The sequence below is a fragment of the Homarus americanus genome, unplaced genomic scaffold (assembly GCF_018991925.1).
Source record: "Homarus americanus isolate GMGI-L3 unplaced genomic scaffold, GMGI_Hamer_2.0 scaffold23939, whole genome shotgun sequence".
Classification (NCBI taxonomy): Eukaryota; Metazoa; Arthropoda; class Malacostraca; order Decapoda; family Nephropidae; genus Homarus; species Homarus americanus.
Genome location: NW_024755797.1, coordinates 600,547 through 612,720, shown reverse-complemented (window position 1 = coordinate 612,720; position 12,174 = coordinate 600,547). Strand labels below are relative to the sequence as shown.

Below are 12,174 nucleotides of genomic sequence, written 5' to 3'. Positions count from 1 at the left end.
GTTATCTGGTAAACAATACCACGAGTAATCTGCCCTAGATAGAGTGGATAAGATTGGTCTAAGGGAGAGACTTTCTTTCCTCACTTTACTCTCTCAGGTATCGTAACAACCTGACGAGAAAGCAAACAAGAGTGGGATGACCTGATAATTAGTCCCCAGCTTATTTCACCTTGAGGTTATGACTCTAACCTAACTTAACCTAACCTAACCCTGCCAGGTTAAGTTAGGGTGTTTGATCATCAGAAGAAATAAACTTGAGGGCCTAATTCTCAGTTGATCCCAAGAGTGATCAAGAAATCAGTAATTAGTTATAGTAAGACTCTTTCGTTGAAGAATAAAATAGCAGCCAGGTCAGGAGAGGGAGGCGTTAGGTTGGCGGAAGGAAGCCATTAGTTGAAATGGATGAACACTTTCCAATATGTAAAACAGGTCAGGTCAAGGATCAAACCCCCTTAGCGCCCCGACTCTGGACGCTGAACCGTGTATTGTGCTTTCTCGTTACTTTCAAGACCAAGAGTGGGGGTGTGATTATCCGATGCTTTTAAACCCACTGCTTCCAAGGGTTTGAAAACCAGCCTCCATGTGAGGTTCAAAATGTTTCAAATGAGGTTAAAAAACAGTGCTCTAGATTAGGTTCGAATACTCTAAAAATAAAACATTACACTAAGAGGCTCAAACAAACCAGTGTTCTTTGTAAGACTCGGAAGCTTTCACACACCAGTGCATTTCAAGCGGGGTTCGAATCCCTTAACAAAAACACTGCTCCAGGTGAGGCTCGAACTCACAACCCCGGCATGGCTCAGACACTGTCGTATAAGTACCGTGCGCTAACCGATTGCGCCACTGGAGCTCCGAGATGTGATGCGAACCAGAGGGAAATGGATAAAGAGAGAGAGAAAGAGAAAGAGAGAGAGAGAGATGGATCAATATAAATAGGTAAAAACTAGACAGGCAGATAGATAGATAGATAAATAAGCATTATAAGATATAAGAAAAGGTAAAGAAAATGAGGTGGATAAGGAAAAAAATATATATATATCAAGCCCCTGCACGGACACGTCCTTATAACCTCCATCTCCATCATCACTGCACTAATTAACCTCAAATTACCGCCCACTCCAGTTACCACTCCACTAGACCATTTCCATGATACTCCACTCAAATTTTATCACTCCACTAGATCATTACAAAATATTCCACTCCTCTAAATCACCACTCGAAAAAAAAAACTTTATCTTCGAAAATAACACTCCAAATATCTCTCATCAAAGACGGGAGACCATCAAGAACTGCCCTAACTACGCTTGATATTCCACTGAAGATTGCCAGAGAGTGAGAGTCGACTTCTTGGAGGGCAATATCCTTCTCCCTCCCTCCTTCCCTCCCTCCCTCCTTCACATCCCCATACCCACAACCCCCTCCTCCAAAATATGCCTTTGAAAGACTTCATTGCTATCTCCATCAGCTGGCCTTTTCCGCCTTTAAATTGCAAGGGCTTCCAGGGGGAGGTTTCGATGTGACAGGTCCCGCTCAGGAAGCCTTTTGATGTCTCTGGCCGTCAGACCCGCTATGTAAATTGGCAGTCCATCTTTGGATTTCGACTTGGGAGAGATTTTTCGTTTCACGGAAGAAGGTCGAGATGGTTTTATTATTTAGGAGATACTTATACTTTTTTTTTTAGGTATACTTATACTCTTTAAGGGAAACTTACACATTTTAAGGGATACTTCTGCTTTTTAAAGGGACATTTATACTTTTTAAGGGGATACTTGTACTTTTTAAGGATATACTTATACATTGTAAGGGATACTTATACTTTTTAAGGAATATTTATGCTTTTTAAAGGGATTGTTATACTTTTTAAAGCCAGACTTTTTAGGGGATACTTGTACTTTTAGGGATACTTATAATTTGTATAGGAATGCATGCTGTGTACTTTTAAGGAATACTTTTAATTAATTGGTAATTACTTATACTTGTCGGATACTTAAACGTTTCGAGAATAGTTACACTTTTGAGGATTAATTGTACTTTTTGAGGATTACTTATTACGTTTGAGGATTACTTACAGTATGCTGTTTGAGGATTACTTATACTTTTTGAGGATTACTTATACTTTTTGAAATTTATTTATACTTTTTGAGGATTACTTATACTTTTTGAGGATTACTTATACTTTTTGAGGATTACTTATACTTTTTGAGGATTACTTATACTTCTTGAGGATTACTTATATTTTTTGAGGATTACTTACAGTATACTTTTTGAGGATTACTTATACTTTTTGAGGATTACTTATACTTTTTGAGGATTACTTATACATTTTGAGGATAACTTATACTTTTTTGGGTGATACTAATGTTGTTTGGAGGTTCATTTGCTGTTTTAGGCGATACCTTACACTTATGGGAGCCACTTATATGTTTTTATTTGTGGATTCTTATATTTTAGAGAAGTTTATGTTTCTTTTGGGATCTATTTTTTTTTTGGGGGGGGGGTACAATAATAAACACGATCGGTAGCAACTGTTGACTAATAGAACTTTAATGGTTTTACTTATTTAATCATCATCATCATCATCATTATTATCGGTAAAGTGAATCATAGATACAAGATAAAACTTAATATTAGAGCTAGGTAAAAAATAAATGAGAGAGAGAGAGAGAGAGAGAGAGAGAGAGAGAGAGAGAGAGAGAGAGAGAGAGATCAGTAGGTTGTCCCCCTGAAGATCAAAACAACATTACCTGATCATTAACATTAATACGCCGAATAATTAGTTAAAAAGACACAGAAAATGTAACTTGTGAACTGTCGATGATTTGACCTTTGACCTCTTAAATCGTTCCTTGTTTACTGCATATACCCAACATAGTTCATTCTTGTTGCCTGGGTAGATATAACTGAGATGATTAATTATAGTGTTGGTGACAGTTACTGAAACACAGACAGACAGACACTGAAACAGACAGACAGAGAGACAGACACAAAAAAGGTAATTTCAATACCTCGGAAATCCCATCGGGGGTCAGATAAAAAGAGATGAGGTGAAACGAGAATAAACAGCAGCGAAATAATGATACGAAACACAATTCTAGACGTATGTTACTGACGAGTGAACCGTAAGAACAAAAAGAGGTGAAGTGAAACGATAATAAGAACAGAGAAAGAGAGACAACCACACGAGAGCCTGGGGTGGGTGACTGGGTGGGTCAGCCTGGGGTGGGTGACTGGGTGGGTCAGCCTGGGTAGCCCGCCTCGTCCAGCGCAACAAGACCATTGGCCACGGAGTTATGGGGGCGTTTTGAATTTAAAGCTGCCTAAGTTGTTCTGTGGGAGTCGTATATGTACATGTTTAAGAGGGAACAGCGTCCGGGAATTACTACATCATGTCGCTATTCAACGCCGATTCTTCCGTACGCCTTACCCTCCCCACCTTCCTTGTGTAGTTGTTGGCTTAAGGTATCGGGACGCTTTGACAGCTATATGATTTTAAAACACCGTCCATGAGTCTTAATTTCTACACTAAACAACAATTATTAAAGAGAGTGAGAGGTTTGCTTATATCGTGTTCTGTGTGGTGGTGGTGTAGGGAAGAAGGGTGGTCAACGTTATGTCTGTGTGTGTTTGTCTTGTTATCTGTTGCGGAAGATTATTATGATGAAGTTTATGGTTGTGAATCTTTATGGTTTTTCTCTTCAAGTCACAATTCTCAACCTATACTCCGTCCTGGGCACTTGATCTTAGCATAGTGCAGGAAAGAGTCACATCTTGAATCTGGATATCTTCTGCTGTTGTCAATGATGATTATATCACCTGTCAGAATCATTGAATCTTTGCATCATTACCACACTGATTCACCTACCTTAGTCTGCCGTGGTGTGTGTGTGGGGTCAAGATCACAGGGAAGGCTCGTGATCATCAGGGTGTGTCCAGCTGGGGGTAAATGACCACTACTTGATAAATTGTATCCGGTAATTTCTTAGCGCACCGTGTGACTATTTCAAACAAAGACTTCTTCCTCCTGTGGGGTCCTTCCAACCTCCTTGTGTTTTAGTGTAGTGTGCAGGGGTGAGGTGTGTTAGTGTATCTGGCAATCGGTAAACACTCATTCCTCTTCACTAACTACAGGTCCTTCTTGGTTGTTGTTGTTGTTGTTGTTCAGAGAGGCCAATAGATAGACCATGGCTGAGTTCGGGTCTGATGAGTTCCTTTGGTATAGGATGATTAATGGTAAATTGAATGTCATCATTATCTATGGCAACCCACACTGTTTAATTAATTCCTCAACTGTGTGTGTGTGTGTGTGTGTGTGTGTGTGTGTGTGTGAACATTGAATAGGTATAACACTGGACATAGGAAGGGAGATAAAACTGACGAGAACTCAAAGACACAACAAGTTAGTGAATTAGAAGCTGACCTGGGCTGGTTCTTAAGAGCAACAGACACACACACAGACACACACGAGTAGGAAATATGAGGCAAAGTTTAGTAATATTGTTGTGGACACAGAGAGGGATATTGTTTGGAATAAGATAAGAAGGAGGAGAGCAGATAAACGGTGCATTAGAGAGGAAGGAAGGAAGGAAGGAAGTTTTGAATAATTGACCTTTTGGAGCTTGGATAGAGAGGAGGGAAAGGTCAGGTCAGGTCAGGTCAAATCAAATCAAATCAAGTCAAGGGAGATTGTACAGAGGATGGAACAGGTTGCACATCTAGGATAAATAAGGGTAGAAGGGAAGAGCAAAAATTAGTAATAGGGAGAGAGAGAATGAAAGAGGAATACAGGGAGAACAATAAGAGAAGAAAGGAAGAAAGGGTGTGTATAATGACACTGGTCTCTGTACTCTTGCAGCGTCAATGAAAGAAAAGGTATAGAAAAAAGTCTGTCTTTTGTCAGGTGCTTTAACTATCAGAGGTTATCAAGTAGTGAGTCAGTGATTGAGAGAGATTGAGTTTAAAAGTCTGTTAACCTACGACTGAAAACAATCAATCAACTAAGAATCCCAAACAACAAAACAAAATACCTCATAATTAAACAAAATCCTCAGCGTGAAAAAGAAACTAAAAGCCAAAGTAAAAGAAAATTCCAAACAAAACCGAATTTGAAAAGAATACGTAAGAAAAAAAATAAGCGTAAAAACAAAAGCCTCCCCGCCAAAAAAAAAAAAATTAATAAATAAAAAAATAAAGAAATAAAGAAATAAAGAAACAAAAAAGGACCGCAAATGTAACAAAAGTCCCAAACAAAAGTGCAACCATAAACAAGAGTAAGACATCAAGTAGTGAGGTTGATGACTGTAAAGCCTGTGTTAAGAGTATCTCCAAGAGCCTCATCACACGCCCTCCCCACGCCCATCTTAACATCTCACACGCCTTAATACATACACGCCTCCCCTAGATCTCTTGCACGCCCTCCCACACCACACCTCAGTCACTCACACGCCCTTCTGAAACTTCATACGCCTATCTCGCCCTCTCTTTCCTCTCACACGCCCACCCCACACCCACACTCCTCTCGCACGCCCACTCCAGGCCCTCACTTTCTTTTCACACACCCTCTCTATCCTCACACACCCACCCCGACGCCCTCTCTTTCCTCTCACACACCCACCCCACGCCCGCTCTCCTCTCGCACGCACGCCCACTCCAGGCCCTCCCTTTCTTTCCACACGCCCTTCCCACGCCCTCTCTATCCTCACACGCCCACTTCGCGCCCTCTCCATTTTCACACACGCCTCACCCAGGCCTTCCCACGCCCTCTCTATCCTCACACGCCCACTTCGCGCCCTCTCCATTTTCACACACGCCTCACCCAGGCCTTCACACGCCCTCGTCAAGTGGGCTTAATACCACAAAAATGGGACAGTAAAGATGGCGTGGGTGAAATACGGCTGTGATTAAAGTGTAAATAGCCCCTAGACCGAGGAGGAGAGGCGGGGAAAGAAGGGAGGGGTGGGGAAGAGGGGGGAGGGGGAGTGGGGAGAAGAGGGGGAGGGTCGGAGGAGGAAGAGGGAGGTCAGGGGAAGGGGCGGAGGAGGAGGAGGCTGGGGGTTAAGGGAATAGAAGAGGAGGAGGTTAAGGGAGCAGGAGGGAAGTGGGAAGGGAAAAGTGGGAAAGGAAGAGGAGTTGAGACAAAGGGTTAGGAGGTGGGGGATAGGATGGAGAGGGAAAAGTGAGAGAATATTTAGGTGTGATGAAGTGGAGAAGAAGGAGGAAAGAGTAATGGGAATGAATTTCGACGAGAAAAGAGACAAGGAGGGAGAAACAGTGAGGGAAGGGAAAGGAGGGAATGAATTTTTAGAGCAAAAAGTAAGGAGAGAGGAAGGAAAAGGGGTGAAATGACTTGTAGGGGGGAGGGAATAGGGAGGGAAGTTAGAGGCTGAGACAGAATGGATGAGGATAAGATAAGGAGAGGAAAAGGAGAATGGTTGGATATAGTAAGGGGGGTAATGTAATGTGGGTGGTGGAAAGGGGAATGACTTTGGTGAAATGAGGGGAAAGACGGGAGGTGAAGGAGTATGAGGGGAAGGTAAGTGATGAAGGGATTTGGAGAGGGATAGAGTTAAGGGAGGGGAAGGATAGCAATAAGGGTGAGGAAGAGGTGAAGAATATAGGAGGAAAAGGAACGAACATAATTTATATCGGAAGGATGGGAAGAAGGAAGAGGAGAGGGGGGGTAGATGGTAAGAGGGAAGAGGAGAGGGGATAAATGGGAAGAGGAAAATGGATGGGAGGAGGGAAGGAGAGGAATGGATGGGTGGATGGAAGGGGAGAGGAATGGATGGGAAAGAGACATAAGGCAGGAGTAAGAATGATTTTGAAGGGGTGAGTAAGGGAGAGGATAATGAAACGATCAGAGTGGCATAGCTCTCTCTCTCTCTCTCTCTCTCTCTCTCTCTCTCTCTCTCTCTCTCTCTCTCTCTCTCTCTCTCTCCATAAGAACCTCAGATTCATTTAATGGCGAGAATGTAGATGATGTAATGCCTCAGCTTCGAGTATACTGGAGGTGATGATGTATACTGCAGCTTCGGGTACTATTTTCCATTACCTGCTGGACGTGGACTGTCTCACCTGCCCCATGTTTTGAATAATGTAATCCAAGAGGTTTTTTTTTGGAATTAACCTCGACATACGTGACTATGTGTACACATACAAAAACAAATGTGGACTTGGATATACACCCACTCATTAAAAAAAAAACACACACACACACACACACACACCATGACAGCCACAGTTATGGCAATGTGTAAAATGGACTCGAGATTCGACTAAAAAATTAATTCAATGACTCAAACACACGCCGGCAGCCCCACTCCCTTCATTACTTAGAGCCATTACCACTAAACCACAAACTTACACGTGAGAAACTAATTGACCGATAGTATTCACACGCTCCCACCAGGCCTCTGACCACAAGCTCACTGTATGTGGGAGGTAATTAGGACAAACACTCTCCCAGGCACTCCCACCGACGCTCTTATTCTCTCTCCCATCTGCCACGGACAAGAGGTTGGGAGAGTTTTATCCCAGGGCCACCACTACCACCACACTATGGTAATGTCGTGTGCGGTATCAAGTATTATTTTACATTAACAAGCTGCCTTGATAGAACGTAGTCTCATACACATACGTGGCTCCCTTACACTGTTTTGTTCTGAAGGTGTATAAACAATGTGTGAGGCAGGGTGCACCATCCCTGCCCCCCCCCCTCCTCCCCTCCGGCAGACTTACCTCATAAGGGTGGTCGATTGCCTAGTAGTGTTAGTGTATTCTACTTTGCTTTGTAGGCAAAACACTGCATTTCTATTCCGTATATGCGTAACACCGCCGCTACAGTGTGCAGTATAGGCTTTGTACCAATTCTGAATACTGTAAAGGCAGAACGCCGCTACTGTATACTGTTGTAGCTTCTATTCGTGTACTAACGCTGCTGTATTGTTAAATTCTGTATAGACGAAACAACAATATTGTACTCTGAGGTGTAATACCACTGCTCTCTCATATACCCATAAACACCGCTACTGTATTCTCCAATACTCGCTGTGTACTGTTGTATCTAGTGTAGGTGAAACTCTACTGCAGTACTCTGTTGTATCCACAATTGACGTAACAAGACTGCTGTACTATGCTGTTTCCTGTATAGGCGTAACACCACTGCCGTATCCTGTGTAGGCTTACACAGGGCGGCCCGGAGGTTCGCGTGTCGGGGAGCGATGTATCAGTAGGCGACATTTCGACCGGGTTTTAAGGTGAGTCACTGGACTATAATCATATAGGAGTGTTGTGGGTGGGTTGGGCTGGGTTGAATTGGGCTTGTCTGGGCTGGGCGTGGATAATCTGAGCTTGTCTGGAATAGTCTCGTTAAGTCTGGGTTAGGCTTAGCCGGGCTTGGATAAGTTTGTCTGAACTGGGTATGGCTGGGTTACAATAAACTTCGTTGGGGCTGGGCTAGATTGAGCTGGGCTGTACGGGCTTAGTCTGGACTGGGCTTGGCTTGGAGTGTTTATCCAGACCTGTCCCAGGAAGGTGTGGTGTACAGGTGACAATTATGGACTTTATTTTTATTTTCATCTGTGAATTTATTTCGCCCTTTATTGATTTTTTTTTCACGGTTCGGTGGTTAACTGACTTTGTTAAATGTCACGGTCACGTTCATTAATAATCCTGATCATTATGTACCTGAACGGGTACAGGCAGTATACTTGTCAACACCTACAACGCTTAGTAAAGTTAATACAAGTGCATACCTAGATATACATTATACATGCATATACACATACATGGTTAAATTCCTACATAGATGAATATATATATTACATACATATAAGATGTACTACATGTACAAATTCTATACAGGTGTCCGTCACACACACGTATAGAGAGATAATGGAACACTACGAATCACCGACACATTATCGTTTGGTTGACTATCCAAAATAATTTATTTCCAGGACGTGTGACGCGTATTATTATGGCTTGAGGCGTGTATCCTGGGTTATTAATTAAACCATTCATTACCTCTCTTTGTGAATTTATTATTATGGCTTCCATAAGGTAACGGGGGTGGAGGGCATATGGTCTCCCTGTCCGTGCTGGTACGTGCTTGTGTCCGTCTTTGTGCGTCTGTCTGTCCCTTTGTGCGTCTGTCTGTTACTTTGTGCGTCTGTCTATCTCTTTGTGTGTGTGTGTCTATCTGTTATTCAGTCTGTTTCATAATTTCAGTTTATTAATGTGGTTTTACTTTTTGTTGAGATAATACAAGTATGGACAACCTAGGCTTTGCATTTTAATATTTACTCAGTAGACCAATGTTATACGTAATATTTAGTTATATTTTTAGTAACGCTTTTTTATAGACAAAATAACTACACACAATATGGGATCTATCATGGCAGGTCCACCATACTGTAGATCCTTTTCCTTTCTTCTCAAGTCTGACACTCGTCTTGGTAAACTTTGGCCTCCGCTTCTTCTCGTTAACCTTTAACCTCGACCTGTCTCCCAACTTCTCCCAACACCTGAGTATCGTATTTACCGACGAAACTTAACATCAGTGAAGTGGTTGATGACCAAACTGTAGAGATTCTTTTCCCGTTTTATCTTATAAGAGAATTAGATCCCAGTAACTGTGCCTGATATAAGAGACCAATCGCGTTCTGTTCTTTACTAAGTTCTGATCCTTTGTTTATCTCTCGCCTCGTTTTATGTTCAGCTCGTCCTACCCTTCATAAGAGCTGTGTACTGTGTGCCCTATAGATCACCCATGTTTATTCCTCACCGTTGTTAAAGGTTGTATTTATTCCCTTTAGAAAACTCGTGTTCATTTGTCACTCTTTACAATAGCTGTGTTTGTCCCCCTTTGTAAAAGTCACGTCCGTCCCTCCTATAGGGTACTTACTCGGTCAGATGCTCACAGGAAATTCGGTCATACTTGCGTGAATAGAAACGCGCCACTCGTTACTATCCACTTCCTGTTACCTGTACGCTGTCCCCCCTCCCCCTCCCCCACAGGCCTCACTCACAGAGGCATTTCCTTCTCATCACATATTCTGTGTGCATCACGTCACAAGGAAACCAGGTGTATAATTCACCTTTGATAACAAACCAACTTAGTTTATTTACCACTCTCATAAATTGATGAATTGAGTGAAAAATTAATACAAGAAATTTATTTATATGTGAATCTCTCTCTCTCTCTCTCTCTCTCTCTCTCTCTCTCTCTCTCTCTCTCTCTCTCTCTCTCTCTCTCTCTCTCTCTCTCTCTCTCTCTCTCTGGCTTCAGAGAATAGAATATACAGTATACTGTATATCATACACGGAAAATTGTGGAAATTGCGATAATTGTCTTTGTCTATCTATGTATAGTATCGTCTAATACCCCTGTTATTTTGTGTGATAATAAAGATTAGAAAGTAAGAGTCTTAAAGCCGGTACAGTATATCCCCCATCAAACACAGTTCCCAGCAGAGGGTCACAGCATATCTTGAGGCGCTGAGACAGGTACGTGAACTTTCTTTAGTCGTTCATGTCTTCGATAAATTAAGAGCAGCTCAGTTTATTTACAAACCCCAGAGTACTGTTACAGGATGACTCAACATACAGTGAATTGATATGAAGTGACGAGTGAATTAAGGTGTTAGTTCAGGTTATGTATTTTGTAGGAAAGTTTGAAGATATGGACAAGTGCGAATGGGTAGTTCTGTTTCTTTGTCTTCCCATATCTCTTTCCACATTTCTTTTCATCACTCTATCTCCCCCACCTTCCTCCCCCGCCTTTACCAGTGTGTAAATCCCTCTGCACAATAGGGAGAGAATAGGTAGAATAGTGAATAGAAGTATAGTATTTCCCAAGAACATGTGAACAAGAATGCTGGAGTTAGAATCATCACACTTCACCCACAGAATCGCGTAGTCAAGCAAATCACATCCTATTGAGGGTAAAACCATTCAGCTACGCCCACATGACCACGCAGTCAAACAAACCACGCCCATTTGATAAGATAAACATGATGCCACGCCCACTCATACTCCCTTGACCAATAATAAACAGGAACCTTGTGCTGAGGTGGGAATACGATACGCCTTTACCGATGATGCAATATGCCCACCTGAGTCCCTCCCTCTCCCTTATCCCTCCTCTCTCTCCCTCTCTCTCCCTCTCTCTCCCTCTCTCCTTCTTCCGCCTTCCCTCTCCCTCCTGATCCTTGAGGCTGTCTAGATGTTGTGGTGGATCCTGTTGCTGGCGTTGGTGCTATTACTGTTGCTGTCATTCCTGTTGTCACTTGCTGTCATTCCTGTTGTCACTGTTGCTGTCATTCCTGTTTTTATCACTGTTGCTGTAATTCCTGTTGTCACTGTTGCTGTCATTCCTGTTGTCACTGTTGCTGTCATTCCTGTTTTTATCACTGTTGCTGTAATTTCTTCTGTTATGTTGCTAAGGCTGATGACGATAGTGATGGAGCTGTTATGTCACTGCTGCTGCTATTGCTGTTATCACTATTATTCACGCTGTTGTTGTCAGTGCTGCAGCAAGTGCCGTTGTCGCTGTAGGTTTTATCACTGCTGCTGTTCTGACGTTGTTGTTATGTTGTTATTGTCTTTCTTATTCCGTTGATAGTAAAAAAAAAACTACACTAAGTTTAATTTTGTACAATCGACAATTTTTTTTTCTGCACCGGACCAAGAATTCTGAACAACACTCATTTACGTGGGTGATTCCTGTTAAATTCTCTGTATTAACTATATGTGATATAAAAAAAATACATCATACTGGTTATACAATACATCATACAACCAGAAATACCAACCATACTAAATTAACATGGCCTCAGTCAGTGATCGTTGCAGAGGCCATCAGACCAAAGGGTGCCGAATTATATTTTTTTTGCTGACTGTACATTATAGTATACACACACACACACACACACACACACACACACACACACTCTCTCTCTCTCTCTCTCTCTCTCTGTGTGTGTACCAAGAATAAGACAACAAAGGAATCCATCTTCTGATTCCCTTCTCTCATTCCCCAATAAAGATAGATAGATAGATAGAAAGATAGATAGAAAGATAGATAGATAGATAGATAGGTAGATAGATAGATAGTTTGTTTACACATTGGACTCCTTAAGATGAGATGGACGCCACAGATAAAACCGATCACTTGAT

The 12,174-nt window shown here is 42.1% G+C and overlaps 1 non-coding gene across 1 annotated transcript; it reads right to left on the bottom strand.

Annotated features, from left to right (window-relative positions):
• Nucleotides 1–760: 760 nt before the first annotated feature.
• Trnai-uau lies at nucleotides 761–850 on the bottom strand. The gene is given in 2 exon segments: nucleotides 761–796; nucleotides 813–850. It is a non-coding gene; the product is annotated as a tRNA-Ile (tRNA).
• Nucleotides 851–12,174: the final 11,324 nt, after the last annotated feature.